We start from the raw sequence: 26,975 nt of genomic DNA on the forward strand, positions 1-26,975 counted from the left end.
ATGTAGGAGGTATAATAGATAATAGATGACATTTATAGAGTATGCCATTGTTTGTTTTATTTTTTTCTTTCATATTATTCCCCTCCATCCCTCTCTATCCTGCAGTCAAAATGAGCTATTTACTATTTCTGAAACTACTCATTTCACTCTGGGTGCCCCAGAGTCTTTGCATTGGCTATTACCATGCCTACAATGCATTCCTTCTCTGGTATCACCTCTTACAATTCTTCAGTTTCCTTCAAGACTGACTTTACATCCCATATCTTTTGGTTGTTTGACCCTGGACAAATCATTTAACCCTCATTGCCTCAGTTTACTCATTTGTAAAATGAGCTGGAGAAGGAAAATGGAAAATCATCATACCCTTTTTGCCAAAAATAATCCTCGAATGTAGTCATGAAGGGTTGGACACAGTTGAAATGACTGCTCAACTTCCTTTGAAAACTACTTTTTCATATTCTTTGATAATTCATGAATTTGAGAGTGATTCTTAGTCTTAAATTTGAATTAATTTCTTATGTAGCTTAGAAAAGAGATCTTTATCCAAAAAAATTGTCAATTTTTTATCCTTAGGTACCTATTTCCCTTCTAATTTTTACTTCATTCCATCCACCAGTTTATCTACTAGTCACTTATTAGACAATAAAGCACTAATAAATGCACATAATGCATTAAACAATGCTTGCAGATTTTCTAATACCTGGCTTTTAGTTTTATCTTCCTTTTTTTGTCCTGGTTCATGCAGAAGCAAAAGGGGTTATTTTGTTTTGTCTCATTTCTGGATCCCTATTTTCAGCAAAACCAAAAATAAAAATCTTTAGGTTCTTCAGCTTTGTGGAGATGTTCCTCCCTACCAAGTGGTAAAATGGGAAAATTGGTGAACTTCAGCAACAGGACCTGACTACCACATATTAGCTCTATCAGCCTGGATGAGTCTCTTAACCAAATGGGGTTTCACTTTCATTATCTCTAAAAATGGGAGTTAAATTAGAAAGTCTTTGAATTTCCTTTCGAACTGTTATTCTGTGAACTTCAGTTTTAGAGTGTTGCAGTAAACACCAAAAGAATTGGGAATGAGAACAGTAAAGGAAGAAGCATCTTGCCAAGATGTTGCAGTGACCTTCCCTTAGCCATCTACTCTAAACAGATCTAGAAAATGCAGCAAAATGTCTCCTGATGGGTAAATCCAGAAACCGCCCAAGTGGAAATTAATTTGTCCAGTCCAGCTCAGCTTAGGGAGATAGGAAGAAAGGTGTGGGGACACAGTGGGAGGGTTTCAACTAGGAGAAGGCTTCAGCTGAAGTATTCCAGCCTCCAGGTACAGGCTGTGGACCAGGGCAAATAGTAATCCCAATTGGGGGCCTATCATGAAATCCTGAGTCACGGATCTGGGTAGACTGAGAAGGGGGATCTACATTCTCCAACAGTGATACTTTGGATGGTAGACTGAGAAAGTAGGGCATCCAAAAGCAGCAGCAGAGACAATGGTATGTCTCGGACTTCAGACACAGAACAGGATCCCACTTCCAGCATCTAGCCCAAGATACAGAATAACCAAGGTGAGAATCCCAAACTAAATAAGTCTACAATTCTGCTATTCTGAATTTTTAAAAAATGCTCTCCAGTTGGCTGAGAGAGGTACGGTTTAGCCACAATCTATTCTGGCACAAACTCAAAGCCAGGTTGGGAGCTTATAGAGCTCAGACCAAGGCACAATAAGAAGACTTCATCCTGGAACAGACCACTTTAGGAGTGCTAAAAGTCTGCAGGTACTTGAAATCCTAAAATAAAACAAAACTCAATACCTCAAAAGAGTAGCAATAAGACCAACCCAGCCCTTTCCTCCAGAAGTGTCACAGAACCCAGTCAACCCTGACATCATTTCCAGTCAGAAAATAGAAGAATGAACAAATAAAAAAAAGAACACTTCCATGATGTGTTATTATGGAAGCATGATGGTGGCAGCAATGTTCAAGAAAACATAGAGAAGAAATTCAAAACAACTTAAGCAACACCTCAGAGAAAAACACAACTTGGACATAAACTTAATTAGAATTCTTGGAAAAAGATGAAGTAAAAAAATTTTAAAGAGATACTTAAAAAAAATTAAAGTACTTCAGGAAAAAATGGAAAAGAAAAGAGAGCAATGGAACACTTAAAAGGGATTTAAATTAGAATGAGGTACAAAACTTTGCTCAAGCAACAAACAAAAAAAAATGGAATGGACCAAATAGAAGTCAATGACTCCATGAGGTGACAATAATTATTTTTTAAAAACTCACTTATCTCTTCACTTGTATCTATGCAAAGTCAAAAGGCTGGAAAATAGAAGAAAATGTATAAAAATATATGAATAATTTGCCAGAAATTACTGACCTAGAAAACAGATCTAGGGGGTCAAATTTAAGAATCTTTAGACTACCTGCATATCATGAGCAAAAAGAAGCCTAGATTTATCATATTTCAAGAAATCCTAAAAGAAAATTGCCCAGATTTCTTCAAATCAGAAAGTAAAGTGAAAATATAATTCATCAGACATCTCAGAGAAACTTCAAAATGAAAACTCCCAAGAGAATTATAGCCAAAATCCAGGGTATTCAGGTGAAAGAAAAAAAAAATACTGCAAGAGGCCAGAAAAAAAGAATTTAAGTACAGAGGATTCTCGGTCAGGATCACTTGTGATTTAGCAGCCACCACTATAAAAGAGCAGAGAACTTGGAATATGATATTCCAGGAGGGAAAGAATATAAGCTTCAGCCAAGCAAAATTTGGTATAATTGTATAATGCAATGGAGGGGAAATGGACCTTTTATGAAAGAAAGGACTTCTAGGCATTCCTGATGAAAAAACCAGAGCTGTGGAGAAACTTTGAATTTCAAAGATGAGTGAAAAGAAACATAGAAGGGTAAACAGGAATGGAAAATGATAAATTAAGATGAAATTTAAATATATAGAAATGATACATGTGTCCCAATTGAATCCTATCTTTGTTAGAATTAATAAAGGGAATATAGAACCTGGCATTGATTCTTTTATGTCTTGGTAATCTTTAGAAAAGAATGGAAAGTGAGGTGAAGAGGATGACACTGAAGGAATGGAGGAAAGGAAAGGAAGATTAATGAAAATTATCTCACATAATTAAGCATGTAAATAAGAATATATGCAAACAAGTAGACATATGGGGATCTGACAATACTTGTACTTCACTCTCATCTGAACCTCTTCTGCCATCTGAATTTGCTAAAAGAAAGAAGAATACACATATACGAACATGAATGAGCTCAGAAATAATTTCATTCAGAGAAATAGAAATTAAAGGGGAGAAGGAAGGAAGGGGAATTATAGGGAGGATAATTTGAAGGAGTTTTTAATTATAATTAAAGCAAACTCTAAGAATATCAAAAATTTTAACTCTTTAAGGAGCAAAAATAGGAATTTCCAAGAATACCCCTGATTGGGAGAATAGATGAACAAATGATGTTATATAAAGACATCATAAAGACCAGGTGTACTATTTTGAGGAACTCTTTTTAACATAATGACCAACCATGATTCCAGAGGAGTAATGATGAAACACATTTCCTATCTCCTAATAGAAAGATGAAGGATTCAGACTGCAGAATGAGACGTATTTTTGTAACATAGCCAATTTGGAAAATTATTTTCATTGAATATATATGTTTTTAAAGTATTTTGTTTTTCCCTTGTACTCAAGTAGAGAAGAGGGGCTGGAAAGGTTAAAAATGTGAATCGTGTCTTAAAATACATTTTTATATATCTGTGTATAGATATAGAAATAAAGAATCTAAGCGCTTCTATCTGTAGTTTGAAAGGTGATTTCCACCTCAATTAGTTAGAATTGTCTATTTCCTTAAAAACTTAGTGAAAGTGGAAACTCCAAGAGACAGGAAATTCAAACTCTTCCCAAGAGATTTTCTCCTAGTTTTAAATACTCAAACATGATGGTGATCATAGAAATTACCACTTGAGCTGGACCAGAAGCACCTAGTGTACAAATGACTCCATTAGGGACCAGTTTCAGTCCCTGGGAACTAGGGACAACAGAAGATCTCTGTTCTGTAAGTAGAGGCAGTAATGCCCAGAAGGGATCAACATATCAACATATCAGCCTTCCCCTCATTAAAATCCATAATCAGGACTTTAACAGAGTATTTACAAGCTGAACTTTAGTCCCCAACCCATTCTCCAATGACTTGTAATGGTCTCTTTTATTGGCACAGGTTTCTAAACTCCCTATGTTGAATGGTGTGGCCTGAGGAATGGACCCATAAGTTGCCATCTTAAAAAGCAAGAATAATCTCAAACCATTTGGGTCAGTTTCCAGTGGCCTAGACTTCAAAACCAATAGCTAAGTGCTCTGCGTCCTTTTATGGAGTGATATTCCCCTTGCTGTTGACGAGAGTAGCTTTTCTCTATCTGTCTCAGAGGCGGTCCTTTCCTTGCCCCAATGAAACTAAGTCAACCCTTCAGATGAATGTGGAGTTGGAGCTAAATTGGGCCAAAACCTTTCCTCCTTGGCATCTGCATATCATTAAGCTTCCCAAACTCACTGAACAAAACAGAAGGACAACATTGATTATATTCAGCTATTTTGCAGAGAGAACCAAATAAACACAAACACACTCAAGCCTCTTAATGTTTCACTGCTCTCCTACCCTGCATCTGTCAGTGTAAAACAGAAAAGATGTTTATATAGCAACAGGAAGTCCAGGTCAAAGTTAGAGGCAAAAAGACTCCAGTCTTTCAGAAGAACACAGGGCAGGAAAGTAAATGACACTGACAGAAAGCCCTGTCACTGCTGTGGGTAACAGAATATTCTATCTCTTTGATTTTTATTGGTTGAATGATTTATGAATCATGACAAAACAGAAGGGGCATATCGTTAGCTAATGCCCATTTAGTTGAGGGTCTAAGGCTTTTGTGTTTACTCCCAAAACCCTTAATATTCTCCAATGAATGCTAATCGGAGTTGTTTATGGAAAATGAAAATGACGCCATTTTCTGCTGTGTCTTCCATTGTTCAATGACCTTGCATTTGAAAACTGCAGGGAAGAAATTTATTCTGTCTCAAGGAAATCATGAAAGCCTAAATTAGCTGAAACTATAGCCACCCAAGCACCACTTGAAAAAAAAAAATAAAGTATTCAGGAGAGAGCAAAAAATGGCATTGCCAGGAAAGACATTCTTTGTATGTCTACCTAGACTTTGAACTATGGAGCTGACTTATCTAACTTCTCTTAAAATAATAAGAATCACTGGAAGGGGACTTTGGTGATCTAGGTCAATCTTCATACTAAAAAGGAATCATATCTATAGTAGATGGTCATCTAAACTTTGCTTGAATATTTTTGGTGCTAGGTAGGCTCACTGCTTCATTAGTTGGCTAACTAGTTCCATCTTTGGTTTACTCTATTTCCTAAATAAATAAATTTTGAAAAATTTAAAGCATTTCTCATGCCAAATCCAAATAGGCTTTCTTATAATTTCTAGCCACTATTCCTAGTTCTGTTCTCTGGAACCACAGAGAACAAGACCCACTGGATCTCAGTTGACTCTTTTCCCATGTATGTATGTATGTATGTATGCATTTGTGTTAACATGTATATATATATATATATATATATATATATATATATATATATATATGCATGTGTGTATATGTATGTTCAATCAACTCTCCAGGGGAAAAAATGTGCTGAAGACAGTTTTTAAATTTAAGTGGCATCATTAATATTTTCTCCATCACTTTGTTGGGATAATTAACAAAATAATAAATAAAGCCCTGATTTGCAGTGTTCCCTCAGTATAAATGCTCACACTGAAATTTAACAATTTTTTTATTAAATAGGTTAAAATAGCTTGTGCACACCCCTGCATTAATCACATGATCCTGTGATATGGAATTTAAGGGGTTTTTTGAGGAGAGGATGAAAAGGCAGAACACTGGTAGATTAATGTATTTATGACAGAGCTTGGGAAAAAAATGAAAGAAAAGCCAATTTTAATGACAGAAGTAATAGCATCTACTCTAAACTTTACAAAAAAAAATCATGACGCCCTATGCTTGGATCAGGCTTTAGAATTTTCAGACTTTTTCTTTTGGAAAATTTGGATCCTGAAATTCAACTCTCCTGAATATCTCTGGCTTTGCCCCCAAACCACATATTACTACTCAATAACCTAGCTTCAATTCTTTTTCTTAAAACTCTGAAAGCTGTGAAAATGCACATGCTCCTTAAAAGGGTAACCCTTTGAACTGTCATTCAGATTTTAAAGCAAGGAAAGTATATTCTGAAGAGAGAATTAAAGGAATGATAATTGATGTTTGCATTAACTTCAAGATTTTCCAAGTGCTTTAGATACATTATTTTCTTTCAGCCTCTCAAGAATTCTGTTAGGTATGTACTAGGTTATCATTATCATTCCCATCTTATATATGAGGAAATTGAAACTTGGAGACTTCTCCAAGGTCATATTTCAACTCGTTTTGAACCCAAGTCGCCCTTACTTCCAAATGCATGGTTCTACTACACAGCTCACTTTTTGAGAGATCGTTAAGATATTGAGCTGTACAGGAGAGCTGAGATAAGTGGGTGCCACAGAAAAATAATGAGACTGGATTGAGGTGCAAAGAAACTAACTTGCACTAATTCAAATTGTTGATTAGGGTGAGCTGTACTACCAGTGTGTCTTAGGAAGGTCAGATAAACATAATCCCTCCCTACCCTTAGTAGTTAGAGCATTTCCTCCCATTTAATTACCTAACCATGGAAATGAATTCTTGCCTCCATATGGACCAAGAGACAACACCAGTTTCAAGCACCACATCTTTACAAGCAGCACAATAAAATTAATGGGGAAATTCCAAAATACTCTCTGAAATGAGACCTAGGACCAAACAGATCCTCCTGTATAACACTTTATAATTGTGGCCAGGAGCCTGATGGAATTACCTAGTAAAATAAAGCCAGAGGTGGGGAGTGGATGACAGAGGTGGAAAAGAGGGCTAGTGCACATGGTCAAGTGTTTGCTAAAGGGCAAGGTTAAGAGGATTGGAGAGATTCAGTAATCCCTTTCCAGACTTTAACCTCTCGGATGATTTTTAAAATCAGAATCTACACCCTCTCATCCTTTAACTAAACCCAACTAATCGAATAAGATAAGCATTTTAAAAATACCAATATTTTAAAGTTTATTAGTTGTTGTGTTGGGGTGGGGGAGATGGTGAAATTAAGGTATCAAAACCTCTGATTCCTACCAGTGTGACCTTGATCGAGTTATTTAACTTTGCTGGATTTCATTTTCCTTCTGTGTAAAATGAGAGATTTGGACTAGATGGTCCTGGAAATTAATTCAAATTCTAAGAGCTAAAATTTCTGTTACATTGTTCGCATACCATTTATCAAGATAAGGTCAGAATGGCTATATGACCTAGATCTAAAGAGAGATTTTACATGAAATAGAAGAACATGGAACTTATTACTTATGGATAGGAAAGCAATTTATGAATCAAGAAGAGACAGAGAGTGAGAGCAAAGCTAGGTGTAAAATGGATAATTTCAATTAAATTAAATTTTAAAAAGTTTTGTACAAATAAAACAAACATAGCCAAGATTGGAAAAAAAGCAGAAAAATTAGAAAAAAAATTTGCAGACAGTTTACCTCATATCCAAAATATATAAGCAACTTTGCCAAACCTATAAGATTACAAATCATTCCTCAATTGATAAAGGATATGAACAGGCAGATTTCCAATGAAGAAATCAAATATAGTCACATAAAAATGTTCTAAATCATTATTGATTAGAGAAATGCAGATTGAAACAACCTAGAAGTATTATTTTACACCTATCAGATTGGTTGAAATGATTGAAAGGGAAAGTAACAAATGTTTAAGGGAATGTGGAAAAATTGGGACACTAAATCATTAGTGGCGGAATTGTGAAATGATACAACCATGTTGGAGAGTAACTTGGAATAATACCCAGAGCTATTAAAATACCTCTACCAGGGCCTCAGCAATACCACTATTTGATCTTTTTTTTCCAAAGATGATTTTGGGGGAAAAAAGAAAACTCTTTGTGGTGGCTCAGAAGTAGAAATTGAGGGGATGCCTATCAATTGAGAAATAGTTAACTAAGTTGTGGTAAACGATTGTGATGAAACATTACTATTCTGTAAGAAATGACGAGCTCAATGGTTTTAGGAAAACATGGAAAGATTTAAGAGTGAAATGAGCAGAACCAAGAGAACATTGTCTACAGTAACAGCAATAGTGTTCAAAGAATGACTTGGAGTGAATAATTTATTTTGTCTATTATAAATACCCAAATTAACTGAAGAAAGAAGCTAGCTGCAACCAGAAAAAGAACTGATAAGTAGAAATAGGTATATTACATATATGTGCATACATATACATATACATATACATATACATATACATATACATATACATATACATATACATATACATATACATATACATAAACCTATTTGTGTCTATTGGTAGTCATCTCTAGGTTGTGGGGGTACTGAGGGAATAAAAAAGGAAATAAAAGAAACTTACATAATAATCATGCTATATATTTGAAGGGAATAGCAACTTGTACATAGCAGATTTGCAGTTTCATGCAAAATCATTTTTATTGTACTATATTATATAAATTCTTATTTTATTTCACAGATTAATTTTTAAGTTACATAGTTTATAGTGAACATAAAATAAATCTAATATTTGTAAAAGATCTTTGGAAATCGTAAATTCCTATGTGATAGAGGTGCTAGGGCAGTTGTTGATTTGCTGGAGAGTAAGAAACCAGAACACAGACTAATTCTTATGAAAGGTGCTTCAGTCCATGGAATCAATCAAGCTGAAGAGGAAAACATATCATTGATTTACTAGACTAGGGCACTCTCAACAAGTTAGGCAACTCTTCTAGTTTCTTATTGAGGTGCCTCAATTCAGAAAATCAAAAACATTCTTTATTCATCCCTAGATCATCAACTTAAAAGAAGCAGTTGATGTTAAAGTGAATAGAGAGGACTTAGAGCTAGGAAGACCTAAGTTCAAATCCAAACTTGGACACTTACTCTTTTATCCTGGGCAAGTCATTTAGCTTCTTCTGCCTTCATTTCCTCATCTGAAAAATGGAAATAATAGGAATGCTTACTTTGCAGGGTTATCATAAGAATCAAATGAGATAATATTTAAAGCATCACATAAATGGTGGTATTTATTATTATGTGAGCTATAGTTACTGTTATAATTTGAATTTATCTTCTGATGCATAGGAAGGGATCCTGCTCATTTGAGAGGGTTGATATGAAAAGAGGATTGGACAAAGACTCAGATGATCTAGATTCTAATCTTGATGAGCTATTTGTTTAGCATTATTAGAAATTTATTTACTTAACTTTTTCCCATTTAGTGAATTTTTTGAATTTTGAATAATGATTTTCTTAAGAAGATTGGGCAACGAATAGTTTGTGACACTATTTGGATGATGCTTTCTCAGGACAGTGAGTTGGTAGAGGAGATCCTGTTGATTGAGCACCTCAATCACTTGATCTCATTCCATTAGAATTTTTTTTGTGAGGTCAAGTCATTTTGCACCACTGGTGTAAGTTTCTATAAAGTTTAAAAGCTGACTATAATAATATATGGCCCAAAATGGTGATTATGTTGAATTTAATAAGAAACACCAGTCTTAAAATTTCTAATAATTAATCTTCAAATTTATTGTTTTTATGTTTGTTGTAATTTGAACTTCTAGTTATTAATGCTTGAAAATACACTGAGACTTTGGGTAACTATTAATGTCCACTTGAAGAACAAATAAACTTAGCTCCAGAATTAAGTTCTAGGTAGTATTGTTTAGTGTGAAAAGTGTCTTAAAGGAGTACCTAAGGGGTACAGGGGATAGAGTACTGGCCCAGGAGCCAGGAGGACCTGAGTTCAAATTTGACCTCAGATACTTAATAATTACCTAGCTTGTGACCTTGGGCAAGTCACTTAATCCCATTTCCTTAAATAAAATTAAAAAAAAGAAAAGTGTCTTAAACACCTACTACCTTTATCATTCCATTTGCCCTCTATCAAGGAGGTTGAATGTGCATAGTTAGGTCCTATTTCTCTTCCATCTCAGCTAACTGTCACAATTACCATATCAAACAGACCCACTGAGAGTAGAAGGTTAGAGAAGATGATTACTACCACCTCATCTTGTCATACATCATATGTTCCAACATGGATAAGTCATTTTGTTTTTCCTTCCTCTGGAGATTGTGCTTCTTTAAATCAAGGGAATGAATCTCAAATGATAGAATTTCAGACACTTATGATGGTTAGGGTAAAAAACTTCCCTCCTTCCCCACATACTGTGCTTCCTCCTACCACAAATGACAACATACAGGAGTCTAATTTTCCAACATTTCTTATACTTCTTCCATTGTCTCTACTCATATAGCCATCACCCTAATTCATACTTTCATCTTTTCTTGTCTATGTGTAACAACTTGTAGCCTAGTAGTCAAAATGTAGCATCTTGGAAGACTGCTGGTAAAGGATATGACATATGAGATAGATGGGGTTTAAACCTATAATTTAACTATGGCAAAGTTAGGTAAAAATTATTAACATCTTGAGAAAGTCATAGAGATTATGGGTTGACTTGAAAGCATCATCTGTACAATTCCTTCCTTTCTTGAATTAGGATTTAATATAGACTGAGTGTTCAAATATTTGACTACTGAGTATTTTGGGGGTTTTTTTTTACTTATTTTAAGGCAATGGGGTTAAGTGACTTGCCTAAAGTCACACATATAGGCATTTATTAAGTGTCTAAGGTCAGATTTGAACTCAGGTCCTCCTGACTCCAGGGCTGGTGCTCTATCCACTGCACCACCTACTTGCCCCCAAATATTAATTATTGACAATGATTCTTCTCATTGGGTTTCCTGGCTCCATGACAGCTCATATCTTCAAGATGATAAACTGAAAGTTAGGATCTGACTGAGTCCCATGTTTCTTAATAAGCTCCAATGACTTCTCCTAACCTCTAATATCAAATACATACTTCCCTTACTATTCTTCAGTCTCTTCAGCTATATCATACTGCATCCTCTGTTTGCTATTTGTAAGTGCCTGCAAACCCTTCTTTTTTCTCACTGCACACTGTTATTTCTGGGGATCATGTCAGTTATCATCTAAATGCAGTTGATTCTCAGAACTCTAGAACTACTACCCATGCCATTTTTACTTCAATTAAGCTCTTGGTGGGGATATCATTGACTTCTTTACTCATGATGCTTTGACCCCTTTTCTCTAGGTCACATAGTCTCTTGAAACAGGTCTTTTTCCTGGGTCTCTGCAATTGCTCTTTTCCATTTTAGATGTATGATAAGGATTTACCAACCTCTGATCTTGTGGGTGTCAAAAGGTAAAGAAATAAAGGTCCCAGTTGGGTGTCCCCAAAAAAAGCCCTCAAAACCTTGGAAGTGCTGTAAATTAGTCTTGGGCTGAGGAAATGAGTAAACAAAAGAAAAATTAGAATATGACCATAGAAAATTATTTAGTCCCATGGAAGATCAAAACACATACTTAGATGATGATAAAATTGAAACTTCCATATCTAAAACCTCTAAGAGAAATAGAAAATGAGCTCAGATTATGGATGAGCTCAAAAAGACTTTGAAAAGCCATTAAGGGAGGTGGAAGAAAAATTGGGAGGAGAAATGAGAGCTATGCAGAAAAATCATGAAAACCAAATCAATAGCTGGGTGAAAAAAAAAATACAAAAGAATACAGAAGAAAATAATATGTAAAAAACCAGTTTAGGCCAAATGGAAAAAGCAAAACAAAAGGGAAATGAGAAGAATGCCTTAAAAAACAGAATTGGCCAGCTGGAAAAGGAGATTAAAAAGATCTCTGAAGAAAATAACTCCTTCGAATGCAAAATGGAACTAAAGGAAGCTGTGACTCTGCAAGAAATCAGGAAGAAATAAAACTCTTCCCAAAAAAGCCAAAAATTAGAAGAATGTGTGAAATATCTCATTGGAAAAACAACTGACTTTGAAAACAGATCCAAAAGAAATAATTTTAAAATTATTGGGCTACCTGAAAGTCATAATCAGGAGAAGAACCTAGACTTCAGTTTTCAAGAAATAATACAGCAAAATTTCCCTGAGATCCTAGAAGCAGTGGGTAAAATAGAAATTGAAGAAATTCACCAGTCACCTCCTGAAAGAGATACCAAAAGAAAAACTTCCAGGAATATTTTAGCCAAATTCAAAAACTCCCAAATGAAAGAGAAAATTCTAAAAGCTGCCAGAAACAATTCAACTACTGAGGCTCCATAGTCAGGATCACACAGGATCTGGCAGCATCTACATTAAGGGCTGGTAGGACTTGGAATATAATATTCCAGAAGGCAAAAGATATTGGTTTACAACCGAGAATCAATGACCCAGAAAAACTGAACATCCTCTCTCAGGGGAAAAGATTGAATTTCAATGAAATGGGATTTTCAACCTTTCCTATTGAAACAAGCAGAGTTGAACAGAAAGTTTGATCTCCAAATATAGGACTCTGGTGAACCATAGAGGGGGTGGATGCAAAGGACTAACTATGAGGAACTTAATGATGTTGAACTGTTTCTATTCCTGAATGGGAAGAAGATATTGATACCTCATATGAACTTTCTCTTTTATAAGAGCTGCTGGAAGGAGCATATATATACAGGGTACTGGAAGGAGCAGATTATAATGGTATAATATAGGAAAAAGAGGGAGTCACTGGATGATAAAGGAAAGTAGTGGGAGGAAGGGAAAGGACATGAAGAAGAAGCTAAGAAATTACACATAAGAGTCAAGAAAAAGCTTTTTCAAATAGAGTGTAACTGGGAAGGCAAGGGGGAATGAGTGAGCCTTCATTCTCATCAGAAATGAATCAGAGAGGAAATAGCATACACACTTAATAGGGTGAGGAAATCTATCTTACCCTAGAGCAAAATGAGAAGAAAGGGATAGGATAAGATGGGGGGAGGGAAGGGAGGGAGTAGGTGATAGAAGACAGGGAAGATTGTGAGAGAGGGTACTCAGATACAACACACTTTTGGACAGGGTCAGAATGAAAGGAGAGAGAGAACAGAATAAATGAGATTGGGGAGGAATAGAGTGGAGGGAAATACAAATGGTAATAGCAACTGTGGGAAAAATTTTGAAGCAACTTCTCTGGTGGACTTATGATAAAGAAAGCAACTAACCCCAGAGACAGAGCCATTGGAATCTTAACACAGACTTAAGTACATCTTTTTTTCCCTCTCTCTCTCACTTCTTGAGGTTTCTCATCTTCTTGGGGGGAAGGGGGTTTATTTTTACTCTCATAACAAAAGTATTGTAATAAGATGAAATAAATCTAGATCCTTCACTGAAAAAAAAAGAAAAAGTGACTATTAAGAGTGACCTTCAGGACACAGCCCAAGTATAGCTAAGATGAAGATTCACATGGCAATTATATCGCCTCTGAATGTGAACTCAATGAGACTAATGATTTATATAGACTATCCTGAATATTGTCCTGAGGCATTGGGGGAAAATGTTTATATTTTCTTGTTACATCTTCAAAGTAAATGTCCCTTTGTAAAGCTAAAAAACAAAACAAAAAACAAAATCCACAACCCTAGATGTTCAGTCCTAGTCTTCATCCTGAATGTGAGTTCTCTACCTCTAATTATCTATTAGGAATTTAAAAACACAGGTCCTAAAGGCATCTCAAATAAAGAATGCTAAAACCAGAACTCATCCTAATTTCAGTCCAACCTCTTCCCTCTTCCTAACTTTCCTATTTTAGTTAAGGGCATCACTGTCTTTACAGATTTACAACCTTAGCTCAAGTGCTACCTGCTAAAAGAGTTCATTTTTGATTCCCCCATTTGCTGGATCCCTCTCCCATAAACCTAGAAATCAGTTTCAATCTATTTTGCAAAACATCTTACATTTATTTACTTATGCACATGTAGTTTCCTCTCAGCAAGACACAAGCTGCTTGAGGGAAGAGAATATTTTACTTTGTCTTCATTAGAACAATGCTAAGTATATAGTAGAAACTTCATAAATGCTAATTGAAATGAACTCAATATAAAGACCAGTCCTGCTCTCACCTAGCTGTCAAATAAAGGATCAGATCATTAGCTATACTGGAAATAAGTTATGACTTAGACAATCTCATCTATTTGTCATTTGAAGTCCTTCACAACCTGGCCTCTCACTCCCTTTCAAGTCTTATTATAGTTTACTCCTCTACATCCTTAATAATCCAATAAAATTGGCCTTGTTGTTCCTTACCCACAATGCTACACTTCCTATTGCCATGTCTTTATATATCAATTAGTCACCATCCCAGGAATGTACTCCTGTATCTCTAATTTTAGGTGTCTCCTTTTTCCCATAGAACACAGATGAATTTTTTAATCTGAAGTCCATAAATTTGTTTATGGCTATGTGTAATCACACATATATGCATATATATAAACACATATATATATATGTGCATATACATACAAATATATGTGTGTAATATATCTATGTATATTGGCTACATTTCAGTGTAATTGTTTTACTTTGTAGCTCAATGTATTTTTTTAATTTTTAAATTTTTCTTTAATTTATTTACATATTACTAAAATATTCTCATTTAAGAGTAAACATAATACTCCTCACCCACAAAGATACAAAGCCTCATGAGAAATAAAGAGAAAAAAAAATGTGTTTCAATCTGTGTTCTGATACTTTTGATACCATCAGCTCTGTCTCAGGTGGATCACATTCCTTATCATAAGTCCATCATAGAAGTTACTTCCATATTTTTCCACAGTTGCTGATTAGTAATTCCCTCCATCCATTTCTCCCCACTACCATCTATTATATTTTCTTTCTACTTTCATTCTGTCCCTCTTTAAAAATGTGCTGTGGGGCAGCCGGTCCTGGGACCAGGAATCCCCAAGCCCACATCTCTCTCCAGAGACCCAACAATCACTCAATGTATTTTTAATGCATTTAAAATTCAAAATTTTTTAAAAATGTTATTCTTTATACTACATCTCTCTCTGACCTAGAGCAATGTCTGATGAATAATAGGTACCTAATTACATACCTTTTGATTAATTGATTGATTGAATTACACAATATTAAATTTCTCCAAATATATCGTGATTTACATCTCCAAAAGAACATAGGAACAATTTTGCCTAGTTGGACAAATTCCACCATTTATTCACAATCTGGAAATAAAGAAAAGAAAGAAAAATAACATAAAGAAAAGTATCAAGAGAATGTCATTTTATTAACTACCCATGTTTATATTCATAAAGGAAACAAGAAATAAAGAAAACCCCAACTTGTTTTTCTTAGGCTGAGACAAAGCCCACAATTGGCTAAGTGGAAAATATTGCATGATGGGGTTGGAAGAATGATAAATGACATAGTTCTTGCCCTCAGGAAGCTTACAGTTCCATGGCTTAATAAGGTAGGTTTACCATTTTCACAAATATGATACAGGGAAAGAGTTGAATTATTATTATAAATTTGAAAAGGATGAGGAGCATCCAGTTTTATGAAGGATGGAGGCAACTAAGTTTCCAGTTCATTTCAATAGAAAAAGATGTGACAGGGAAATACATTCCAGACATGAGGGATAAACATGCCCAGAGTGGGGAAGAGATCAAAATAATATTAGAGAACACTGAACCATTCAATTTGGAGTTTAGAACAAGGGAAGTTAAGAGTCCCACTGTACTCTATATTGATCAGAAGAGGGTGGAATGGAACAAGAAAGAATTTCAATTATTAAGAATAATAAGATAGACACTGGAAAATAATTGAAACATCAGTAGACAAGAAACTCCTAGAAGGAGGATATGTATGAATGTAGGTAGGAAAAGGTTGGAGGTAGATTATCAAAGACACAAAATAACAGGTATTGAAGTTTATGCTTTGTTCTATGGGCAATTAGATATGAATTGAGGAGAGGACTCTGAAGGTTTTTGTTAGATCTGGGCAATAAAAAAGTTATTTTGGCAGTGGCTAAGACTTAAGATAGAGGCAGAGAAACTATCTGGAATATCAATACAATAGCCCAGGGGAGAGATGAAGAAGACTTGAATTGCCAGTAGTAGCAAAGAGGAAAGATCATGAGAGATACTGAGAAAGTAGAATAGCAGTACACAGTATATTAGTGGATTGTGGAGTAAGGGAGAAGTGAGTCAAATATTATCCCAATTTTTCAAGCCTGAGTGATTGAAAGAAGTCTGTTGCCATCCACAAAAATGGGGAAATTTGAAAGCACAAGAAAAGCAGTGAACACATTGTCATTTTATTTGTTCAATAAATATTTATTGTGTCTACTCTGTACCAAACTGTAACTACTGAGGTACAATACAAACACAAAATTAGTCCATCTTATTATGTTCTTTTGGTTCATTTGTGAGTATATTGTATTTGAGATTCTATTGAGATAGCTCAGTATCATGAAATAAAGGTCAGCAACTTTAGAAACAAGTCTCAGCTGGACATGTGCATTTGGATATTATCTGAATAGAGATGGTAACTTAAGCCATAAAAGTAACTGAAATCATTGAGAGAGAAAAGAGAAATAAAGGAAGAGACTTAATGAAAGGGCCTTGGGAGACACTCACATTTAGTGAGTGGGAGGAAGGAAAAGAATCAGTGAAAGAGACAGATTTGGGGAAAAGTATTTGCAAGTCAAACTCCAAATCTACAAGGCTTGGAATCTGACAGAATCTTCCTTTCCAAGATACAGGACAGGTCCAAAATAGCAAGCAGCCTGATTTTTTTATATATGTTCTGGAAATTTTTCAGTCACAACAGGATTTTTTTCTTACAAAAAATTTTACAATTATGTGCAGAATTAGGAAAAAAGTGAAATGAGGATAGATAAAAGTTTTCAAAGAGATGTACTTTTGTACTTTGGAAGAGCATGCTTTTCAAGTCAAGCCCATATTTATAAGCTCAAAATCTGATAAAAATTGATTTTGGTAAATGAGCAGGGGAAAGGTGTTGAGGTCAGGTAATCATTTTCCTGATTTCATAAGGACAAATGAGTTGAAAGGAAAGAGAAAAAAGAGGAGAAGTGTATGTTTGGATGTGAATACAGAGTAAGATGTCATATATTCAGGACTTGAGGGAATGGAACCCTTTTCTCCAACTAAAACCTTATTAACTAATATTTGTTTTAATGAAATTGAATTAATTAAAAGAAATCAGCTAACTCGGTTGAAAGAGCAGCAAACTGGAAGGCAGAAGATCTTGGTTTAAGGCATGGCTCTGCTATTGAATTATGAATTATGTGATATTTAGACCAAGTCACTTAACCTTTGTGGGGCTCAATTTCCTCTGAAAAATGGGATATAGGAAATGGAAGACTGGATGATCTCAAAGACCCCTTTTAGTTTTAATATTCTGTGTTTCTTGAAGTCGGAGAAACATCATTAAAGAAACTTTCAAGATCACTGATTTAAATTTCTCATCCCTTACAGTAATTCTCTATGTAGCATCTCAGTACTTAAATATAAGACAGTGGGGCAGCTAGGTGGTACAGTGGATAAAGCACTGGCCCTGGAGTCAGGAGTACCTGGGTTCAAATCCAGTCTCAGACACTTAATAATTACCTAGCTGTGTGGCCTTGGGCAAGCCACTTAACCCCATTTGCCTTGCAAAACAAAACCTAAAAAAAAAAAAAGAATAAGACAGTGACAGGGAACTCACTTTCTAACCCATCAGCATTTTGAGTGCTAAACCTCTATAATTTATAACTAGGTCATTCCAGTTCAAGGTAACTCTAATAACTGATAAATTCTTTGATGTATTGATCCCATTGTTTTTTCTTTAACTTTTAGTCACTTAGTTTTAGTTCTTTTTTTTGGAGTTATACATTATTCAGTGGGGCTACATAGTAAGACTCAGTTTTCTTCCATGTAACAACCCTTCAAATATTTGATGACCACTATCAAGATATCCTTAAGGGGGGGCAGAGACAAGATGGCAGCAGGAGTACAGCCTTTCCTAGGAGCTCTCTACAAAATATTTCAATAACCTTAAAATTTTGACTCTGGCTAAATTTTTAAGAGACAGAACTCATAGAAAGATCCAGTGAAGCAATTCTCCAGACCCAGGTAACCTAGAAAATAGTGGGAAGGCTCTGTTCCAAGGGCATGGAGGGAGCAGTAGCATATTGGGTTGAAGGAGGTTCAGCCTTCCAGGAACATCCCCAGGGTGCCTGGGTCCCTGGGAGGCCCTACTCCTGACAGCAGAAGCAGTTTCATGACCTGCCACCCCAGGGAGCACCAAGCACCACTTGGAAGTTGAGTGGGGAAACCTCTGCCAGAGCAAGTATGAAGCCCAGGCCACCATGGCCCTCCTCAGCACAAACTCGGCCCTCAGCAAAACCTTTGCCCTCAGCACAGCCCAGATCACAGGAAATGGAAGGAGATCCACAGAGCAATAAAGCAGGGAACCGTCCAGCAGCTGCTCCTGAGCACTCATTTGATGGAAGGTAAGGAGTGGGGGGAGACTGCCAAGGTCTGTCTTCTGTCCCTGAGACAGGACTCTAGGGATTTGTTCATAGTCAGACCTTGGTTGCAGTCTGGGGACCTTCCTCACAGTCCCAGGGCAGAGGGGTGCGCTTGTGGTCATTCATGGACCAGGAGAGCAGTCAAAGATTCCCATAAGACTATGAAGGAACTGAAGTACAATAACACTCAGAAGCTAAAGAAGCAACCCAAAACCAGATACAGGTTGGGAAAATGAGTAAACAATAAAAAAGGAACCAGACCATAGACAATTGCTTTGGTTCCATGGAGCATCAAAACACAGACTCTGAAGATGAGAAAGTCCAAGCTTCTGCATCTAAAGAGTCCAAGAAATATAGGAGTTGGGCTCAGGCTATGACAGAGCTCAAAAAAGATTTTGAAAATCAGGTAAGGGAGGTAGAGGAAAAATTGTGAAGAGAAAAGAAAGAGATGCAGGAAAAACATGAAAATAATGCCAGTAGCTTAGTCAAAGAAATCCAGACAAATGCTGAAGAAAATAACATATTAAAAACCAGTTTAGGTCAAATGGATAAACCAGTTCAAAAAGTTATTGAAGAGAAGAATACTTTAAAAAGCAGAATTGGCAAGATGGAAAAGGAGATAAGAAAGCTCTCTGAGGAAATCAAATGCTTCAAATGGAGCTAAAGGAAGCTGATGACTTTGTGAGGAATCAAGACACAATAATTCAACACTAAAAGAATGAAAAACTAAAAGAAAATGTGAAATATCTCATTGAAAAAAAACAACTGATCTAGAAAACAGATTCAGGAAAGATAATTTAAAAATGTTTGGGATACCTGAAAGTCATGATCAGGAAAAGAGCCTTGACCTCATTTTTAAAGAATTTTCTACAGGAAAATTGCCCTAATATCCTAGAAGCAGAGGGTAAAATAGAAATTGAGAGAATCCATTAATCTCCCCAGAAAGAGATGCAAAAAAACAACCCCCAGGAATATTATAGCCAAGTTCCAGAACTCCCAAGTCAAAGAGAAAATATTACAAGCAGCCAGAAGGACACAATTTAAATATTGTGGAGCCATAGTCAGGATCATACAGAATTTAGCAGCATCCACATTAAGACCTTGTAGGGCTTGGAATATAAATTACAAAAGGCAAAAGAACTTGGTTTACAACCAAGAATCAACTACCCAACAAAACTGAACATCCTCTTCCAGGGGAAAAGATGGACTTTCAATGAAACAGAGGAATTTCAAATATTCCTCTTGAAATATCCAGAGCTGAATAGAATGTTTGATCTTCAAGCAGAGAACTCAATGAAGCATAGAAAGTGTGGACGAGAAGAGTAAATTATGAGGGACTTCATGATGAACTGCGTATATTCCTGCATGGGAAGATGATAATGATAATAGTCATATGAACCTTCTCAATTATTAGAGCAGGTAGAAGGAGCTTTTATAGATGAAATACAGGAGAGAACTGAATTTGAAGATATATTATAAAATTAGGGTCAATGGGTGAAAGGGAACTGTACTGGGAGTAAGAGAAAGGAATAGACTAAGATATTTCATGTAAAAGAATCAAGAAATAGCTTTTGCAATGGAGTGAAAGGGAGGAAAGTGAGGGGAAATGAGGGAGCCTTTATTCTCATTGGAAATGGCTCAGAGAGGAAACAGCAAACACCCTCAATAGAGTACAGAAATCTAGAAGAAAAAGGAGAGAAGGGGGATGGGGGAAGGAAGGGGTAATGTGGTGATAGAGGAGAGGGTAGATCATGGGAGAGGACAGTCAGTTATAACACATTTTCTTTTTTACTTTTTGCAAGGTGGTGGGATAGGGTGACCTGTCCAGGACCACCAGGCTGGGTGGTTGCTGGGTCTCTGAGGTGGGATGTAGGCTTGAGGCCTCTTGGGCCCAGGGCCAGCACTCTGTACACTGCAGTACTCGGCGGCCCTACCACACATTTTAAAAGAGGGACAGAGTGAAAGGAGAGATAAAATATAATAGATAGTAGTGGGGAGGAATAGATGGTGGGAATTAAAATCAGCAACATCAATGTGGAAAAATATGGAAGTAACTTCTATTATGGACTTATGATAAGGAATGTGATCTACCTGAGACAGAGCTGATGGTATCAGAACACAGACTGAAACAATTTTTTTTCTCTTTCTTTCACTTTATTTCTCATGAGGTTTTATACTTTTGTGGGGGGAGGGGGTATTATATTTACTCTTACAATAAGAATATTTTAGTAATGTGTAAAGAAAATTTTATAAAAGAAAAAAGAAAAAAGATATCTTTAAATTGTCTCTTGTCTTACTAGTACCATACTTTCAACCATGCTTAATTTTAAATGATTTACATGACCCTTGTTATCTTGATTCATCTCAATTCAATTCAATTCAGCATACATGTATCAAGTATCAACCACATTCAAAGCAGTGTGATAGGTACTAAAGATACAAAAATTTTTAAATCATAGTTCAAGGAGTTGTTTGGCTAGGAGGAACATACTCAATTTGCCAATGTCTCTCTTAATATGCAGTATCAAGAAACAATTTTACTGCTTGAGATTATTTTCTGTCCCATTCCATTATATCATCCTCTGACCAATGTGGAATATTTGCCTTCTCTTGCTATACTTCTGGTCATTCAAGCTATGCTTGCATTTGCATTTTGTCAATTTATATGCAACTCAAACTCTGTATTTTTTCAAATGATCTGCTGTAAAAATTAAATTCTTCTATGCTATACTTGTACATTGAACTTCAAAGATACTTCAATAATAGTGGTGTGAGGAACCATAGATAAAATGAGAAGACCTGAGATCGAATCTATTATGAAACACTTGTCAACTATGCTACCTTGGACAATCAATTTAACCTGTCAGATTCAATTTTATTATCTGAAAATTAAGGAAAGTAACTACAGCATATACCTCAAAGGATTATTTTAATGCTTTGTACAATATATTGAAAATCTTTAAGTGCCATTTGTATTTATTCTAACTTGCAAAAATCTAGGGCATGTCCTGTCTAATAATAAAGTGTTATATATTGAATATAACTCTATATATAAATATATGGAATATACATTTTATTTATAATATATGATAATACATATATACTATAGTTTGCTATTATGTGCATATGTTTTAATTATATATATAAATATCATATTAAGATTTGCAAAACCTTTTTTAAAGGAATATCCCATTTTATCCTAACAAAAACCCCTACTATTCCCATTTTGCAAATGATAAAAATCAAGTCAAATCAAGTCACTTACTACAGATAATGTGTGCAGTTCATGTGACTTCTGGTCTTTCTGGCATTCTATGCATTGTTCTGCCTAGTTACCTATAGAATTTGATAATTACATACACACATACAAACATTAGCTTTAAAAAAATTTTAAATTTATTCTTTGGAAAATATTCTAGCTCCAAATAACTATTGTCTTGCTTTCTTAAATGATCATAATTTTTTTTAAAAAAAGTCTATTCCATAATTTTTCTGGGATTGCCAATTAGCTGACTGATCTATAATTTCCATAATCTTCCCATTTCTCCTTTCTGAAATTCAATATAGCATTTCCCCATCTTCAGCTATGTATAACCACTCCTATTCTTTGCTATTTCCCAAAGATTACTCATGGTCCACAAATTCTTTCTATAAGCTCTTGTTGGTGCCCTGCCAGGAAACAAATTCATTTGTAGCTATTTTATTATCTTTTCAAGTAATGGGGGCTTTAGTCCCCTCTAACCATGTTCTACCTTTTCTTGTTTGGGGATTAATATCCTTGACAGAATAAAGTAGGAGCTCAGTACTCCTGCTTTCTCTCTGTCAATTGACCATATTATATCATCTGCTCCAAGCTCTGAGTCAAAACATTTTCTTCTTGTTCAGAATACAACTTAAGAAATCTCTTATTTCATGATGTGTGGGTCTTTTCTTTATTTATCTTTTCTTACAAATTTCAGATTTTAGTCTCTTTTTTGCAAGTTTCTTCCAAATTCTATCTTTCCTGGAATTGCCTTACAGAAATGATCCAACTTTTGGATTTATCCTTGGCTATATATATGCCTTTTTTCCTATCTTTAATCTTTAAAACTCTCAGTGCATCTAAAAAAATATCTGTGGCCACAACATTTGTTTTGCATATTCCTTTTTTTAAAAAAATTCCTTGTCTGCTCTCCCTGACCCCATTTGGGCTTTTTATTGGCAGAGATGTTGGAGTAGTTTGCCATTTCCTTCTCCAGTGCATTTTATAGATAAGGAAACTGAGGCACATAAAGTTCATTGATTTGTCCAGGTCACACTGCTGTTAAGTGTCTGAGACCAGATTTGAATTTGTGAAAAATGAGTCTTCCTTTCTCTAGGTCCAGCTCTCTATGGTGCCACCTAACTGCCTTACATCCCTTGAAATCCAGTAAAACTGATCTTCTCACTGTTCCTCATATTTGGAACTCCATTTCTTCTCTCTGTGCATTTGTCTTGACTGTACCTCATACCTGGAAGGCACTCCCTTCTTATCCTACCTCTTAGAACCTTAGTCTCCTTTGTATTTCAGCTCAAGTCTTATCTTCTTTTCAAGATTTTTCTTGAGCTCTTCCCTCTGCCAGTGTTTTCCACATCCTTTACCCTCCAGCCTTTTTGCTCCCATCTGACCCTCCAACCCCCAACTCTGCACCTGTTAACTGGTTGTCCCCCATATCCAGAATACTTTCCATCTCCCTCTGCCCTCTGTGTCCTGGCTCCTCTGGGATCTGTCAAGTCTCAGCCTAAATCCCACCATCTTCTAGAAGTCTTCACGTCCTCTTTCTTTGTCACCCGAATATTAGGCAGCTTTTATTTACTTGGCACTGGATAGTCTCAGCTGAAAGACTTTTGACCATTTTGCCATTTTGAAAGTGCCTCCTTGAGTAACTGAAGCAACTGAAGTTTTCCATTCAATGTAGAGGGGAGAGGGACCATTGCCAGGAGATTATTTGGCCTTCCCATTCTATCCAAGTTAGTGTTGATTTTGCATGACTTCTAGAGGCCAAAAGGCATGTGAAGACAAATAGGAATCTAGCCTAAGTGCTATGAGTTTATTTTCTTTTCAATTCTCCTTCAAGGCCAATGCTTCTCTCTTCCTTCTGATGAGCTTATCGCCAGTCCTGGGGCAAAATTACTGTGTGGTAACAAAAGACCTTTGTGGTGAAAGACATCTAACTGAAAGGCTCCTTGCCTGGGAAAGAAAGATGGGTTGGGGCTTTTTTTTTTCCTTCCTTCTTCCAAACCAGTTATTAAAGTACTTATACTTAAACCAGGGATATTACAGTGGCATCAGAATTCGAACCAACTAGAATGGGTTTCTGTGAAAACTTGAAGAACTGTAATTGCTGACTCAGTTGCCTTTAGATTTTTTTTAGGGTTTCCCCCCTCCTCCTTTTCTTCTAGTTTTGTCATGGCTGGCCTTAATTCAGCTAGCCAGAAGAGTGACTTACTTTGTTTTTTTAGAACTGTCTGAATTTATATTTTTAGGAACAGCAAGCCAACAGTGCCATTCTTTGAACTGTGAATGGAAGGTGGTTATTTCCACAGTGTTGAATTAGATGGCGCATTTCATCTTTTCTTAGTTTACTCATCTGATAAGGCTTTTGATGATTATCTCCTGCTTCTGGTGAGGAAGAAAAATTAAAGGCAGGTGAGGAAAGAGATCAGAAAGAAGCAAATCCAGAAAGCATTACAATGCTCTTCATATCGGCTGAGATCATAATGGGCTACATCCTATTCCTAATATTGCATAGGAATCGAGGTCCAGCTGGTTATGGACACACACAAGTCATCCCTTCATGCTTCCAACTGAGTAAAAGGAAAACAAAGCTTAGATATTGGCCTCAGCAGTAGAAGGGAAAGAGTGTATCCTTGTGGCCAAAACGAAAAGTGATGCAGGTCTAAAACCCAGGTCCACCAATTACTCCTAGTGAGACATTGGAAAAAACTACCTCTTCTTTCTGAGCCTCAATTACCTCTTGTGTAAAATGAGGAGGTTGCAGTAGATTCTTTTGCAGCTTTTACTCTATGATTATAAATCAAGATTCTGAGAAAGACTAGTCAGAGATGTTTCACAATATGTTAGAAATGACTGTAAATTTAGAGGTCATGGAATCCCATATCACTCTCTGACCAGCTGTGTCATTTTAAGGAAGATCTTATCAAGTATTATTTCCTTATCTGTAAACAAGGATAATACTTACATGGTGGGTCTCCCAGGCTCTTCCAAGGAAAGTATTTTGTTGTTTTCTTTTTGAAACGTATTTTGGAAACTGTAAAATATTAAATAAGTGACACCTACTCTTAATGTTATCACAGATAAGTAAATGAGGCAAATGACTTGTCCAAGGTCATCCTATAAATTAGCAGCATAGTTGGATCTAGAAGATAAGTAGCAAAGAATGATTGTTAAGGTCAGCAAAGATCTGGAAAAGAAAGTTTCTATTTTCCCAAATTTAGGAAGCAGGCAATCCAAGAAGCAGGCAGTCTGAGAGAGATAAATAGGTTCTAGTTTCAGCTCTACCACTGATGTTCTCTTTCACCTATCCATTCTCATTCTACCTCCTATGGTGTATTCTTTATTGCACAGACTTGAAAATTTTAGCTCAAAAGGATTTTTTCAGCCATCTGACCCAATCTCTTTTTCATATAGATGAGGAAACTGAGGAACAGGAGGAAGAAGAAACTTGACCAGATGCACATAGCTCATGTCTTCAGCAGGATCTGAATTTACATCTTCTTGACCCTGAGTCCAATGCACTATTTTCTATATCAAGTCGACTTTCCATCACTCCATCCTTGTCTTCCCTACCTTTTTCCTCCCTTCCTTCTGTCTTTCCCTGCCATTCCCTTACCTTTTGATACTTCCCTCTTTTCCTCCAGTCTACCTTTTCTTCTTTTGTTCCTTCTCTCCTTTTTTCTTCATTTTCCCTTTCCTTCTTTTTATTCCTTCCTTCCATTTCTTCCCTTCTTCCTTTCTTCCCTCCTTCCTTTCTTTCCCCATATCTTTCTTTCTCTGAACCTTACGTTCTTCCTTCTCTCATTCCTTTCTTCCCTTCTTCCTTCCTTCCTGCCTTCCTTTCTTCCTTCCTCCCTCCCTCCCTCTCTTCCTTCCACTCTCCCTCTTTTCCCCATTTACAAAACAAAATATAAGCAGCTGATGTTATTCTTTCAGGCATTAGTAAAGGCTTCTTTAAAAAGGATACGGGAGGTGCATGTGTATGTGTGTTCTGATGTGTTTCTTAGATAATCATTATATTTTTATTGGTACCATATTAGGAGATAAAATGCAGCATCTAAAGTTTTATTCCATGATCATAAGGCCACCAAAGCAGCTTTAGACATTTTGCATTTTGAATGTAATGAAACCAGAAATGATTTATGTCAAAGAAGTAGTTCCTGTCCACCAAGCCCCCAGAGAAGAGTCAGGAAAGGGTAAGGGTTGCAGGTGAAGGCAGGGGAGGAAAGTGCTAGGGAGGTTTAGAGAATCATTATTCTTCCTCCTATCAGCCACCAACTGCCAAGAGGCGTCAGCTGAAAGATTGCTTTCCTTGTCTTAAATTATGAGGCTCCCTCCACCCCCATTTCCTTGTCCTAAAGGATATGTTATTTCTCCCTCATGTTATTCCTTACTCCTTGTTCATATTTTTCTATTTTTCCAGCTTACATGAAAATTTTCATCTATCACATTAACAAATCGATGACATTGTACTCTAGTCTAATATTCTATGATATGCAAAAAAAAATACTTCAGAATTTGGTTACTCACATAAACTTGATTCCTCCTGAACTAGGGGTGAAGGTTGGCCAGGTCAGACTATGTTTTTTTGGAAGGGAAGCGATGGAAGAAAAAATTAATTCTTCCTCTTCTCTCCACACATTTTCTACTCACAGATGACAGACCAACATCCCTTGTTCCACAATCTTATGCTTAGGATTCCTGAGAAAGAGAAAGGATGTGGATCAATCCTAGGAGCAGAATGTTGACAAGGACCTATTTGCTCTCTGCTCTCTGTTACCAACAGCCTTGGTAACTTTGTTGAAATGAACCTTCCTTCAATGTTAGTGGTTGTCTGAGAGATCACATTCTAGAAAGCAACCCCTAAACTTAAAGAACTTATATTTGAATGGAAAAGACAATGATTTAGATATAGATATATATGTATGTACATATATACAAACACATATATGTGTATATACACATAAACATATATGTATCTGTGCATTGCAAATAAATACACAGATATATACATATCTAGATATATAGATTTTTAAAAATGGATCCTCAATAAATGCTTAGAGGCAGGGATCTTTGGCTCTTCTTTCCTCTTTCCTATTAATGATCATGTCA

General features: G+C 36.0%; 1 long non-coding RNA gene across 1 annotated transcript; it reads right to left on the bottom strand.

Moving 5' to 3' along the window:
• Positions 1 to 9,110: 9,110 nt before the first annotated feature.
• On the bottom strand, positions 9,111 to 26,553 carry LOC141491678 (uncharacterized). The gene is made up of 5 exons (XR_012469702.1): positions 26,394 to 26,553; positions 24,829 to 24,897; positions 24,076 to 24,248; positions 15,173 to 15,299; positions 9,111 to 9,161 (listed from the first exon to the last, which is right to left on the bottom strand). It is a non-coding gene; the product is annotated as an uncharacterized LOC141491678 (long non-coding RNA).
• Between the last annotated feature and the right edge of the window lie 422 nt (positions 26,554 to 26,975).

The sequence above is a fragment of the Macrotis lagotis genome, chromosome 6, assembly GCF_037893015.1.
Source record: "Macrotis lagotis isolate mMagLag1 chromosome 6, bilby.v1.9.chrom.fasta, whole genome shotgun sequence".
In the NCBI taxonomy this organism is placed as follows: Eukaryota; Metazoa; Chordata; class Mammalia; order Peramelemorphia; family Peramelidae; genus Macrotis; species Macrotis lagotis.